General features: G+C 35.6%; 5 non-coding genes across 5 annotated transcripts; all 5 read left to right on the forward strand.

The window, feature by feature from the left end:
* Positions 1–2685: 2685 nt before the first annotated feature.
* On the forward strand, positions 2686–2778 carry TRNAI-UAU (transfer RNA isoleucine (anticodon UAU)). The gene is given in 2 exon segments: positions 2686–2723; positions 2743–2778. It is a non-coding gene; the product is annotated as a tRNA-Ile (tRNA).
* Positions 2779–4478: 1700 nt separating this feature from the next.
* Positions 4479–4571, forward strand: TRNAI-UAU (transfer RNA isoleucine (anticodon UAU)). Its single transcript is given in 2 exon segments — positions 4479–4516; positions 4536–4571. It is a non-coding gene; the product is annotated as a tRNA-Ile (tRNA).
* A 3504-nt stretch (positions 4572–8075) lies between these two features.
* TRNAI-UAU (transfer RNA isoleucine (anticodon UAU)) lies at positions 8076–8168 on the forward strand. Its single transcript is given in 2 exon segments — positions 8076–8113; positions 8133–8168. It is a non-coding gene; the product is annotated as a tRNA-Ile (tRNA).
* A 1700-nt stretch (positions 8169–9868) lies between these two features.
* On the forward strand, positions 9869–9961 carry TRNAI-UAU (transfer RNA isoleucine (anticodon UAU)). The gene is given in 2 exon segments: positions 9869–9906; positions 9926–9961. It is a non-coding gene; the product is annotated as a tRNA-Ile (tRNA).
* Positions 9962–12566: 2605 nt separating this feature from the next.
* Positions 12567–12659, forward strand: TRNAI-UAU (transfer RNA isoleucine (anticodon UAU)). The gene is given in 2 exon segments: positions 12567–12604; positions 12624–12659. It is a non-coding gene; the product is annotated as a tRNA-Ile (tRNA).
* The last annotated feature ends 656 nt before the right edge of the window (positions 12660–13315 follow it).

The following is a 13315-nucleotide window of genomic DNA, read 5'->3' on the forward strand; positions in this document are numbered from 1 at the left end:
GTGGCGCAATTGGTCTGCGCGCGGTACTTATAAGACAGTATCTGTTGAGCAATGCCGAGGTTTTGAGTTCAAGCCTCACCTGGAACATCTTTGTATACTGTTTTTTTCCCTTGTCATTAGTCATTGATTATAAACTGCTACCTTAATATTTAATATGATATTACAAAGGATGGAAGAAAGAAAGAAAAAACACAAACATGATTGTGCATTTAATTTGTCAGCACACATCTGCTTTGGTTCAAATGCACTGCATATCTTCCTTCAGTCAGCCAACAAAACAGCAATGGAAAAGATTAACATACTGTTGGTAAAGCAGTTGCATCAAATTGATTTTCTGCAATATAGCATGATAATCCATACTGACAGCTCTGGATAGTACCAGCACATTTCTTGCAGGACTTGGTAATGCAAAGAACAAAGTAAACAGCTTCAATTTTTTTCAAACATAAATAATTGACTATTAAAAACCTATCAGTCTTAAATAAAGACATCAGTAAGCACCACTGGCATAATGGGTAAGGCACTGTTCTCCTAAGCCAGTGGTTGTTGGTTTAAGTCCCGTCTGAGTTGGAAGTCATTACAGCAAGTGTCTCATCACTAGAGTTGATATTTTATCCTTGCTTCAACTGTAAAACAGTCTTGCAGTGTTTAGCTTGTAAAAAATGACCACAGAAGCTAAAATATGACATTAATTATGATAACATTGTTGTTGTTGTTTTTTAAACCTTTTCTATCACCGTGGACAGCTTATTCAAGTGCCATCTGGCATGCATGTTCCTTTGTTGCTCATCATTCATCACCAAAAATGATTTTCTTTTTCAATTCTTATGACTGTACTGATTGTATTGAATAAAATCCACATCTAGCATAACCAATTAATGCTGAAAAGCGCTCCAGTGGCGCAATTAGTCAGCGCACGGTACTTATAAGACAGAATCTGTTGAGCAATGCCGAGGTTGTGAGTTCAAGCCTCACATGGAGCATTTTTGTATACTGTTTTTTTTTCCTTTTCTTATGTCATTAGTCATTGATTATAAACTGCTACCTTAATATTTAATATGATATTACAAAGGATGGAAGAAAGAAAGAAAAAACACAAACATGATTGTGCATTTAAGTTGTCAGCACACATCTGCTTTGGTTCAAATGCACTGCATATCTTCCTTCAGTCAGCCAACAAAACAGCAATGGAAAAGATTAACATACTGTTGGTAAAGCAGTTGCATTAAATTGATTTTCTGCAATATAGCATGATAATCCATACTGACAGCTCTGGTTAGTACCAGCACATTTCTTGCTGGACTTGGTAATGCAAAGAACACAGTAAACAGCTTCACTTTTTTTCAAAAATAAATAATTGACTATTAAAAACCTATCAGTCTTAAATAAGGACATCAGTAAGCACCACTGCCATAATGGATAAGGCACTGTTCTCCTAAGCCAGTGGTTGTGGGTTTAAGTCCCGTCTGAGTTGGAAGTCATTACAGCAAGTGCCTCATCACTAGAGTTGATATTTTATCCTTGCTTCAACTGTAAAACAGTCTTGCAGTGTTTAGCTTGTAAAAAATGACCACAGAAGCTAAAATATGACAAAAATAACATTGTTGTTGTTTTTTTTTAAACCTTTTCTATCATCGTGGGCAGATTATTCAAGTGCCATCTGGCATGCATGTTCCTTTGTTGCTCATCATTCATCACCAAAAATGATTTTCTTTTTCAATTCTTATGACTGTACTGATTGTATTGAATAAAATCCACATCTAGCATAACAAATTAAAACTACAAAGTGCTCCAGTGGCGCAATTGGTCTGCGCGCGGTACTTATAAGACAGTATCTGTTGAGCAATGCCGAGGTTTTGAGTTCAAGCCTCACCTGGAACATCTTTGTATACTGTTTTTTTCCCTTGTCATTAGTCATTGATTATAAACTGCTACCTTAATATTTAATATGATATTACAAAGGATGGAAGAAAGAAAGAAAAAACACAAACATGATTGTGCATTTAATTTGTCAGCACACATCTGCTTTGGTTCAAATGCACTGCATATCTTCCTTCAGTCAGCCAACAAAACAGCAATGGAAAAGATTAACATACTGTTGGTAAAGCAGTTGCATCAAATTGATTTTCTGCAATATAGCATGATAATCCATACTGAGAGCTCTGGATAGTACCAGCACATTTCTTTCAGGACTTGGTAATGCAAAGAACACAGTAAACAGCTTCAATGTTTTTCAAACATAAATAATTGACTATTAAAAACCTATCAGTCTTAAATAAAGACATCAGTAAGCACCACTGGCATAATGGGTAAGGCACTGTTCTCCTAAGCCAGTGATTGTGGGTTTAAGTCCTGTCTGAGTTGGAAGTTATTTACAGCAAGTGTCTCATCACTAGAGTTGATATTTTATCCTTGCTTCAACTGTAAAATAGTCTTGCAGTGTTTAGCTTGTAAAAAATGACCACAGAAGCTAAAATATGACATTAATTATGATAACATTGTTGTTGTTGTTTTTTAAACCTTTTCTATCACCGTGGACAGCTTATTCAAGTGCCATCTAGCATGCATGTTCCTTTGTTGCTCATCATTCATCACCAAAAATGATTTTCTTTTTCAATTCTTATGACTGTACTGATTGTATTGAATAAAATCAACATCTAGCATAACCAATAAATGCTGCAAAGTGCTCCAGTGGCGCAATTGGTCAGCGCGCGGTACTTATAAGACAGTATCTGTTGAGCAATGCTGAGGTTGTGAGTTCAAGCCTCACCTGGAGCATCTTTGTACATTGTTTTTTTCCTTTTCTTATGTCATTAGTCATTGATTATAAACTGCTACCTTAATATTTAATATGATATTACAAAGGATGGAAGAAAGAAAGAAAAAACACAAACATGATTGTGCATTTAAGTTGTCAGCACACATCTGCTTTGGTTCAAATGCACTGCATATCTTCCTTCAGTCAGCCAACAAAACAGCAATGGAAAAGATTAACATACTGTTGGTAAAGCAGTTGCATCAAATTGATTTTCTGCAATATAGCATGATAATCCATACTGACAGCTCTGGTTAGTACCAGCACATTTCTTGCTGGACTTGGTAATGCAAAGAACACAGTAAACAGCTTCACTTTTTTTCAAAAATAAATAATTGACTATTAAAAACCTATCAGTCTTAAATAAGGACATCAGTAAGCACAACTGGCATAATGGATAAGGCACTGTTCTCCTAAGCCAGTGGTTGTGGGTTTAAGTCCCGTCTGAGTTGGAAGTCATTACAGCAAGTGCCTCATCACTAGAGTTGATATTTTATCCTTGCTTCAACTGTAAAACAGTCTTGCAGTGTTTAGCTTGTAAAAAATGACCACAGAAGCTAAAATATGACAAAAATAACATTGTTGTTGTTTTTTTTTAAACCTTTTCTATCATCGTGGGCAGATTATTCAAGTGCCATCTGGCATGCATGTTCCTTTGTTGCTCATCATTCATCACCAAAAATGATTTTCTTTTTCAATTCTTATGACTGTACTGATTGTATTGAATAAAATCCACATCTAGCATAACAAATTAAAACTACAAAGTGCTCCAGTGGCGCAATTGGTCTGCGCGCGGTACTTATAAGACAGTATCTGTTGAGCAATGCCGAGGTTTTGAGTTCAAGCCTCACCTGGAACATCTTTGTATACTGTTTTTTTTCCTTGTCATTAGTCATTGATTATAAACTGCTACCTTAATATTTAATATGATATTACAAAGGATGGAAGAAAGAAAGAAAAAACACAAACATGATTGTGCATTTAAGTTGTCAGCACACATCTGCTTTGGTTCAAATGCACTGCATATCTTCCTTCAGTCAGCCAACAAAACAGCAATGGAAAAGATTAACATACTGTTGGTAAAGCAGTTGCATCAAATTGATTTTCTGCAATATAGCATGATAATCCATACTGACAGCTCTGGATAGTACCAGCACATTTCTTGCAGGACTTGGTAATGCAAAGAACACAGTAAACAGCTTCAAATTTTTTTCAAACATAAATAATTGACTATTAAAAACCTATCAGTCTTAAATAAAGACATCAGTAAGCACCACTGGCATAATGGGTAAGGCACTGTTCTCCTAAGCCAGTGATTGTGGGTTTAAGTCCCGTCTGAGTTGGAAGTTATTTACAGCAAGTGTCTCATCACTAGAGTTGATATTTTATCCTTGCTTCAACTGTAAAACAGTCTTGCAGTGTTTAGCTTGTAAAAAATGACCACAGAAGCTAAAATATGACATTAATTATGATAACATTGTTGTTGTTGTTTTTAAACCTTTTCTATCACCGTGGACAGCTTATTCAAGTGCCATCTAGCATGCATGTTCCTTTGTTGCTCATCATTCATCACCAAAAATGATTTTCTTTTTCAATTCTTATGACTGTACTGATTGTATTGAATAAAATCCACATCTAGCATAACCAATAAATGCTGCAAAGTGCTCCAGTGGCGCAATTGGTCAGCGCGCGGTACTTATAAGACAGTATCTGTTGAGCAATGCTGAGGTTGTGAGTTCAAGCCTCACCTGGAGCATCTTTGTACACTGTTTTTTTTCCTTTTCTTATGTCATTAGTCATTGATTATAAACTGCTACCTTAATATTTAATATGATATTACAAAGGATGGAAGAAAGAAAGAAAAATCACAAACATGATTGTGCATTTAAGTTGTCAGCACACATCTGCTTTGGTTCAAATGCACTGCATATCTTCCTTCAGTCAGCCAACAAAACAGCAATGGAAAAGATTAACATACTGTTGGTAAAGCAGTTGCATCAAATTGATTTTCTGCAATATAGCATGATAATCCATACTGACAGCTCTGGATAGTACCAGCACATTTCTTGCTGGACTTGGTAATGCAAAGAACACAGTTAACAGCTTCAATTTTTTTCAAAAATAAATAATTGACTATTAAAAACCTAACTGTCCTAAATAAGAACATCAGTAAGCACCACTGGCATAATGGGTAAGGCACTGTTCTCCTAAGCCAGTGGTTGTTGGTTTAAGTCCCGTCTGAGTTGGAAGTCATTACAGCAAGTGTCTCATCACTAGAGTTGATATTTTATCCTTGCTTCAACTGTAAAACAGTCTTGCAGCGTTTAGCTTGTAAAAAATGACCACAGAAGCTAAAATATGACATTAATTATGATAACATTGTTGTTGTTGTTTTTTAAACCTTTTCTATCACCGTGGACAGCTTATTCAAGTGCCATCTGGCATGCATGTTCCTTTGTTGCTCATCATTCATCACCAAAAATGATTTTCTTTTTCAATTCTTATGACTGTACTGATTGTATTGAATAAAATCCACATCTAGCATAACCAAATAATGCTGAAAAGCGCTCCAGTGGCGCAATTAGTCAGCGCACGGTACTTATAAGACAGAATCTGTTGAGCAATGCCGAGGTTGTGAGTTCAAGCCTCACATGGAGCATTTTTGTATACTGTTTTTTTTTCCTTTTCTTATGTCATTAGTCATTGATTATAAACTGCTACCTTAATATTTAATATGATATTACAAAGGATGGAAGAAAGAAAGAAAAAACACAAACATGATTGTGCATTTAAGTTGTCAGCACACATCTGCTTTGGTTCAAATGCACTGCATATCTTCCTTCAGTCAGCCAACAAAACAGCAATGGAAAAGATTAACATACTGTTGGTAAAGCAGTTGCATTAAATTGATTTTCTGCAATATAGCGTGATAATCCATACTGACAGCTCTGGTTAGTACCAGCACATTTCTTGCTGGACTTGGTAATGCAAAGAACACAGTAAACAGCTTCACTTTTTTTCAAAAATAAATAATTGACTATTAAAAACCTATCAGTCTTAAATAAGGACATCAGTAAGCACCACTGCCATAATGGATAAGGCACTGTTCTCCTAAGCCAGTGGTTGTGGGTTTAAGTCCCGTCTGAGTTGGAAGTCATTACAGCAAGTGCCTCATCACTAGAGTTGATATTTTATCCTTGCTTCAACTGTAAAACAGTCTTGCAGTGTTTAGCTTGTAAAAAATGACCACAGAAGCTAAAATATGACAAAAATAACATTGTTGTTGTTTTTTTTTAAACCTTTTCTATCATCGTGGGCAGATTATTCAAGTGCCATCTGGCATGCATGTTCCTTTGTTGCTCATCATTCATCACCAAAAATGATTTTCTTTTTCAATTCTTATGACTGTACTGATTGTATTGAATAAAATCCACATCTAGCATAACAAATTAAAACTACAAAGTGCTCCAGTGGCGCAATTGGTCTGCGCGCGGTACTTATAAGACAGTATCTGTTGAGCAATGCCGAGGTTTTGAGTTCAAGCCTCACCTGGAACATCTTTGTATACTGTTTTTTTCCCTTGTCATTAGTCATTGATTATAAACTGCTACCTTAATATTTAATATGATATTACAAAGGATGGAAGAAAGAAAGAAAAAACACAAACATGATTGTGCATTTAATTTGTCAGCACACATCTGCTTTGGTTCAAATGCACTGCATATCTTCCTTCAGTCAGCCAACAAAACAGCAGTGGAAAAGATTAACATACTGTTGGTAAAGCAGTTGCATCAAATTGATTTTCTGCAATATAGCATGATAATCCATACTGAGAGCTCTGGGTAGTACCAGCACATTTCTTTCAGGACTTGGTAATGCAAAGAACACAGTAAACAGCTTCAATGTTTTTCAAACATAAATAATTGACTATTAAAAACCTATCAGTCTTAAATAAAGACATCAGTAAGCACCACTGGCATAATGGGTAAGGCACTGTTCTCCTAAGCCAGTGATTGTGGGTTTAAGTCCCGTCTGAGTTGGAAGTTATTTACAGCAAGTGTCTCATCACTAGAGTTGATATTTTATCCTTGCTTCAACTGTAAAACAGTCTTGCAGTGTTTAGCTTGTAAAAAATGACCACAGAAGCTAAAATATGACATTAATTATGATAACATTGTTGTTGTTGTTGTTTTTTAAACCTTTTCTATCACCGTGGACAGCTTATTCAAGTGCCATCTAGCATGCATGTTCCTTTGTTGCTCATCATTCATCACCAAAAATGATTTTCTTTTTCAATTCTTATGACTGTACTGATTGTATTGAATAAAATCAACATCTAGCATAACCAATAAATGCTGCAAAGTGCTCCAGTGGCGCAATTGGTCAGCGCGCGGTAGTTATAAGACAGTATCTGTTGAGCAATGCTGAGGTTGTGAGTTCAAGCCTCACCTGGAGCATCTTTGTACATTGTTTTTTTCCTTTTCTTATGTCATTAGTCATTGATTATAAACTGCTACCTTAATATTTAATATGATATTACAAAGGATGGAAGAAAGAAAGAAAAAACACAAACATGATTGTGCATTTAAGTTGTCAGCACACATCTGCTTTGGTTCAAATGCACTGCATATCTTCCTTCAGTCAGCCAACAAAACAGCAATGGAAAAGATTAACATACTGTTGGTAAAGCAGTTGCATCAAATTGATTTTCTGCAATATAGCATGATAATCCATACTGACAGCTCTGGTTAGTACCAGCACATTTCTTGCTGGACTTGGTAATGCAAAGAACACAGTAAACAGCTTCACTTTTTTTCAAAAATAAATAATTGACTATTAAAAACCTATCAGTCTTAAATAAGGACATCAGTAAGCACAACTGGCATAATGGATAAGGCACTGTTCTCCTAAGCCAGTGGTTGTGGGTTTAAGTCCCGTCTGAGTTGGAAGTCATTACAGCAAGTGCCTCATCACTAGAGTTGATATTTTATCCTTGCTTCAACTGTAAAACAGTCTTGCAGTGTTTAGCTTGTAAAAAATGACCACAGAAGCTAAAATATGACAAAAATAACATTGTTGTTGTTTTTTTTTAAACCTTTTCTATCATCGTGGGCAGATTATTCAAGTGCCATCTGGCATGCATGTTCCTTTGTTGCTCATCATTCATCACCAAAAATGATTTTCTTTTTCAATTCTTATGACTGTACTGATTGTATTGAATAAAATCCACATCTAGCATAACCAATTAATGCTACAAAGAGCTCCAGTGGCACAATTGGTCAGCGCGCGGTACTTATAAGACAGTATCTGTTGAGCAATGCCGAGGTTGTGAGTTCAAGCCTCACCTGGAGCATCTTTGTATACTGTTTTTTTTCCTTTTCTTATGTCATAAGTCATTGATTATAAACTGCTACCTTAATATTTAATATGATATTACAAAGGATGGAAGAAAGAAAGAAAAAACACAAACATGATTGTGCATTTAAGTTGTCAGCACACATCTGCTTTGGTTCAAATGCACTGCATATCTTCCTTCAGTCAGCCAACAAAACAGCAGTGGAAAAGATTAACATACTGTTGGTAAAGCAGTTGCATCAAATTGATTTTCTGCAATATAGCATGATAATCCATACTGACAGCTCAGGTTAGTACCAGCACATTTCTTGCTGGACTTGGTAATGCAAAGAACACAGTAAACAGCTTCACTTTTTTTCAAAAATAAATAATTGACTATTAAAAACCTATCAGTCTTAAATAAGGACATCAGTAAGCACAACTGGCATAATGGATAAGGCACTGTTCTCCTAAGCCAGTGGTTGTGGGTTTAAGTCCCGTCTGAGTTGGAAGTCATTACAGCAAGTGTCTCATCACTAGAGTTGATATTTTATCCTTGCTTCAACTGTAAAACAGTCTTGCAGTGTTTAGCTTGTAAAAAATGACCACAGAAGCTAAAATATGACAAAAATAACATTGTTGTTGTTTTTTTTTAAACCTTTTCTATCATCGTGGGCAGATTATTCAAGTGCCATCTGGCATGCATGTTCCTTTGTTGCTCATCATTCATCACCAAAAATGATTTTCTTTTTCAATTCTTATGACTGTACTGATTGTATTGAATAAAATCCACATCTAGCATAACAAATTAAAACTACAAAGTGCTCCAGTGGCGCAATTGGTCTGCGCGCGGTACTTATAAGACAGTATCTGTTGAGCAATGCTGAGGTTTTGAGTTCAAGCCTCACCTGGAACATCTTTGTATACTGTTTTTTTTCCTTGTCATTAGTCATTGATTATAAACTGCTACCTTAATATTTAATATGATATTACAAATGATGGAAGAAAGAAAGAAAAAACACAAACATGATTGTGCATTTAAGTTGTCAGCACACATCTGCTTTGGTTCAAATGCACTGCATATCTTCCTTCAGTCAGCCAACAAAACAGCAATGGAAAAGATTAACATACTGTTGGTAAAGCAGTTGCATCAAATTGATTTTCTGCAATATAGCATGATAATCCATACTGACAGCTCTGGATAGTACCAGCACATTTCTTGCAGGACTTGGTAATGCAAAGAACACAGTAAACAGCTTCAATTTTTTTCAAACATAAATAATTGACTATTAAAAACCTATCAGTCTTAAATAAAGACATCAGTAAGCACCACTGGCATAATGGGTAAGGCACTGTTCTCCTAAGCCAGTGATTGTGGGTTTAAGTCCCGTCTGAGTTGGAAGTTATTTACAGCAAGTGTCTCATCACTAGAGTTGATATTTTATCCTTGCTTCAACTGTAAAACAGTCTTGCAGTGTTTAGCTTGTAAAAAATGACCACAGAAGCTAAAATATGACATTAATTATGATAACATTGTTGTTGTTGTTTTTAAACCTTTTCTATCACCGTGGACAGCTTATTCAAGTGCGATCTAGCATGCATGTTCCTTTGTTGCTCATCATTCATCACCAAAAATGATTTTCTTTTTCAATTCTTATGACTGTACTGATTGTATTGAATAAAATCCACATCTAGCATAACCAATAAATGCTGCAAAGTGCTCCAGTGGCGCAATTGGTCAGCGCGCGGTACTTATAAGACAGTATCTGTTGAGCAATGCTGAGGTTGTGAGTTCAAGCCTCACCTGGAGCATCTTTGTACACTGTTTTTTTTCCTTTTCTTATGTCATTAGTCATTGATTATAAACTGCTACCTTAATATTTAATATGATATTACAAAGGATGGAAGAAAGAAAGAAAAAACACAAACATGATTGTGCATTTAATTTGTCAGCACACATCTGCTTTGGTTCAAATGCACTGCATATCTTCCTTCAGTCAGCCAACAAAACAGCAATGGAAAAGATTAACATACTGTTGGTAAAGCAGTTGCATCAAATTGATTTTCTGCAATATAGCATGATAATCCATACTGACAGCTCTGGATAGTACCAGCACATTTCTTGCTGGACTTGGTAATGCAAAGAACACAGTTAACAGCTTCAATTTTTTTCAAAAATAAATAATTGACTATTAAAAACCTAACTGTCCTAAATAAGAACATCAGTAAGCACCACTGGCATAATGGGTAAGGCACTGTTCTCCTAAGCCAGTGGTTGTTGGTTTAAGTCCCGTCTGAGTTGGAAGTCATTACAGCAAGTGTCTCATCACTAGAGTTGATATTTTATCCTTGCTTCAACTGTAAAACAGTCTTGCAGCGTTTAGCTTGTAAAAAATGACCACAGAAGCTAAAATATGACATTAATTATGATAACATTGTTGTTGTTGTTTTTTAAACCTTTTCTATCACCGTGGACAGCTTATTCAAGTGCCATCTGGCATGCATGTTCCTTTGTTGCTCATCATTCATCACCAAAAATGATTTTCTTTTTCAATTCTTATGACTGTACTGATTGTATTGAATAAAATCCACATCTAGCATAACCAATTAATGCTGAAAAGCGCTCCAGTGGCGCAATTAGTCAGCGCACGGTACTTATAAGACAGAATCTGTTGAGCAATGCCGAGGTTGTGAGTTCAAGCCTCACATGGAGCATTTTTGTATACTGTTTTTTTTTCCTTTTCTTATGTCATTAGTCATTGATTATAAACTGCTACCTTAATATTTAATATGATATTACAAAGGATGGAAGAAAGAAAGAAAAAACACAAACATGATTGTGCATTTAAGTTGTCAGCACACATCTGCTTTGGTTCAAATGCACTGCATATCTTCCTTCAGTCAGCCAACAAAACAGCAATGGAAAAGATTAACATACTGTTGGTAAAGCAGTTGCATTAAATTGATTTTCTGCAATATAGCATGATAATCCATACTGACAGCTCTGGTTAGTACCAGCACATTTCTTGCTGGACTTGGTAATGCAAAGAACACAGTAAACAGCTTCACTTTTTTTCAAAAATAAATAATTGACTATTAAAAACCTATCAGTCTTAAATAAGGACATCAGTAAGCACCACTGCCATAATGGATAAGGCACTGTTCTCCTAAGCCAGTGGTTGTGGGTTTAAGTCCCGTCTGAGTTGGAAGTCATTACAGCAAGTGCCTCATCACTAGAGTTGATATTTTATCCTTGCTTCAACTGTAAAACAGTCTTGCAGTGTTTAGCTTGTAAAAAATGACCACAGAAGCTAAAATATGACAAAAATAACATTGTTGTTGTTTTTTTTTAAACCTTTTCTATCATCGTGGGCAGATTATTCAAGTGCCATCTGGCATGCATGTTCCTTTGTTGCTCATCATTCATCACCAAAAATGATTTTCTTTTTCAATTCTTATGACTGTACTGATTGTATTGAATAAAATCCACATCTAGCATAACAAATTAAAACTACAAAGTGCTCCAGTGGCGCAATTGGTCTGCGCGCGGTACTTATAAGACAGTATCTGTTGAGCAATGCCGAGGTTTTGAGTTCAAGCCTCACCTGGAACATCTTTGTATACTGTTTTTTTCCCTTGTCATTAGTCATTGATTATAAACTGCTACCTTAATATTTAATATGATATTACAAAGGATGGAAGAAAGAAAGAAAAAACACAAACATGATTGTGCATTTAATTTGTCAGCACACATCTGCTTTGGTTCAAATGCACTGCATATCTTCCTTCAGTCAGCCAACAAAACAGCAATGGAAAAGATTAACATACTGTTGGTAAAGCAGTTGCATCAAATTGATTTTCTGCAATATAGCATGATAATCCATACTGAGAGCTCTGGATAGTACCAGCACATTTCTTTCAGGACTTGGTAATGCAAAGAACACAGTAAACAGCTTCAATGTTTTTCAAACATAAATAATTGACTATTAAAAACCTATCAGTCTTAAATAAAGACATCAGTAAGCACCACTGGCATAATGGGTAAGGCACTGTTCTCCTAAGCCAGTGATTGTGGGTTTAAGTCCCGTCTGAGTTGGAAGTTATTTACAGCAAGTGTCTCATCACTAGAGTTGATATTTTATCCTTGCTTCAACTGTAAAACAGTCTTGCAGTGTTTAGCTTGTAAAAAATGACCACAGAAGCTAAAATATGACATTAATTATGATAACATTGTTGTTGTTGTTTTTTAAACCTTTTCTATCACCGTGGACAGCTTATTCAAGTGCCATCTAGCATGCATGTTCCTTTGTTGCTCATCATTCATCACCAAAAATGATTTTCTTTTTCAATTCTTATGACTGTACTGATTGTATTGAATAAAATCAACATCTAGCATAACCAATAAATGCTGCAAAGTGCTCCAGTGGCGCAATTGGTCAGCGCGCGGTACTTATAAGACAGTATCTGTTGAGCAATGCTGAGGTTGTGAGTTCAAGCCTCACCTGGAGCATCTTTGTACATTGTTTTTTTCCTTTTCTTATGTCATTAGTCATTGATTATAAACTGCTACCTTAATATTTAATATGATATTACAAAGGATGGAAGAAAGAAAGAAAAAACACAAACATGATTGTGCATTTAAGTTGTCAGCACACATCTGCTTTGGTTCAAATGCACTGCATATCTTCCTTCAGTCAGCCAACAAAACAGCAATGGAAAAGATTAACATACTGTTGGTAAAGCAGTTGCATCAAATTGATTTTCTGCAATATAGCATGATAATCCATACTGACAGCTCTGGTTAGTACCAGCACATTTCTTGCTGGACTTGGTAATGCAAAGAACACAGTAAACAGCTTCACTTTTTTTCAAAAATAAATAATTGACTATTAAAAACCTATCAGTCTTAAATAAGGACATCAGTAAGCACAACTGGCATAATGGATAAGGCACTGTTCTCCTAAGCCAGTGGTTGTGGGTTTAAGTCCCGTCTGAGTTGGAAGTCATTACAGCAAGTGCCTCATCACTAGAGTTGATATTTTATCCTTGCTTCAACTGTAAAACAGTCTTGCAGTGTTTAGCTTGTAAAAAATGACCACAGAAGCTAAAATATGACAAAAATAACATTGTTGTTGTTTTTTTTTAAACCTTTTCTATCATCGTGGG

Source organism: Pseudophryne corroboree, unplaced genomic scaffold (assembly GCF_028390025.1).
Source record: "Pseudophryne corroboree isolate aPseCor3 unplaced genomic scaffold, aPseCor3.hap2 scaffold_1422, whole genome shotgun sequence".
NCBI classification, from domain to species: Eukaryota; Metazoa; Chordata; class Amphibia; order Anura; family Myobatrachidae; genus Pseudophryne; species Pseudophryne corroboree.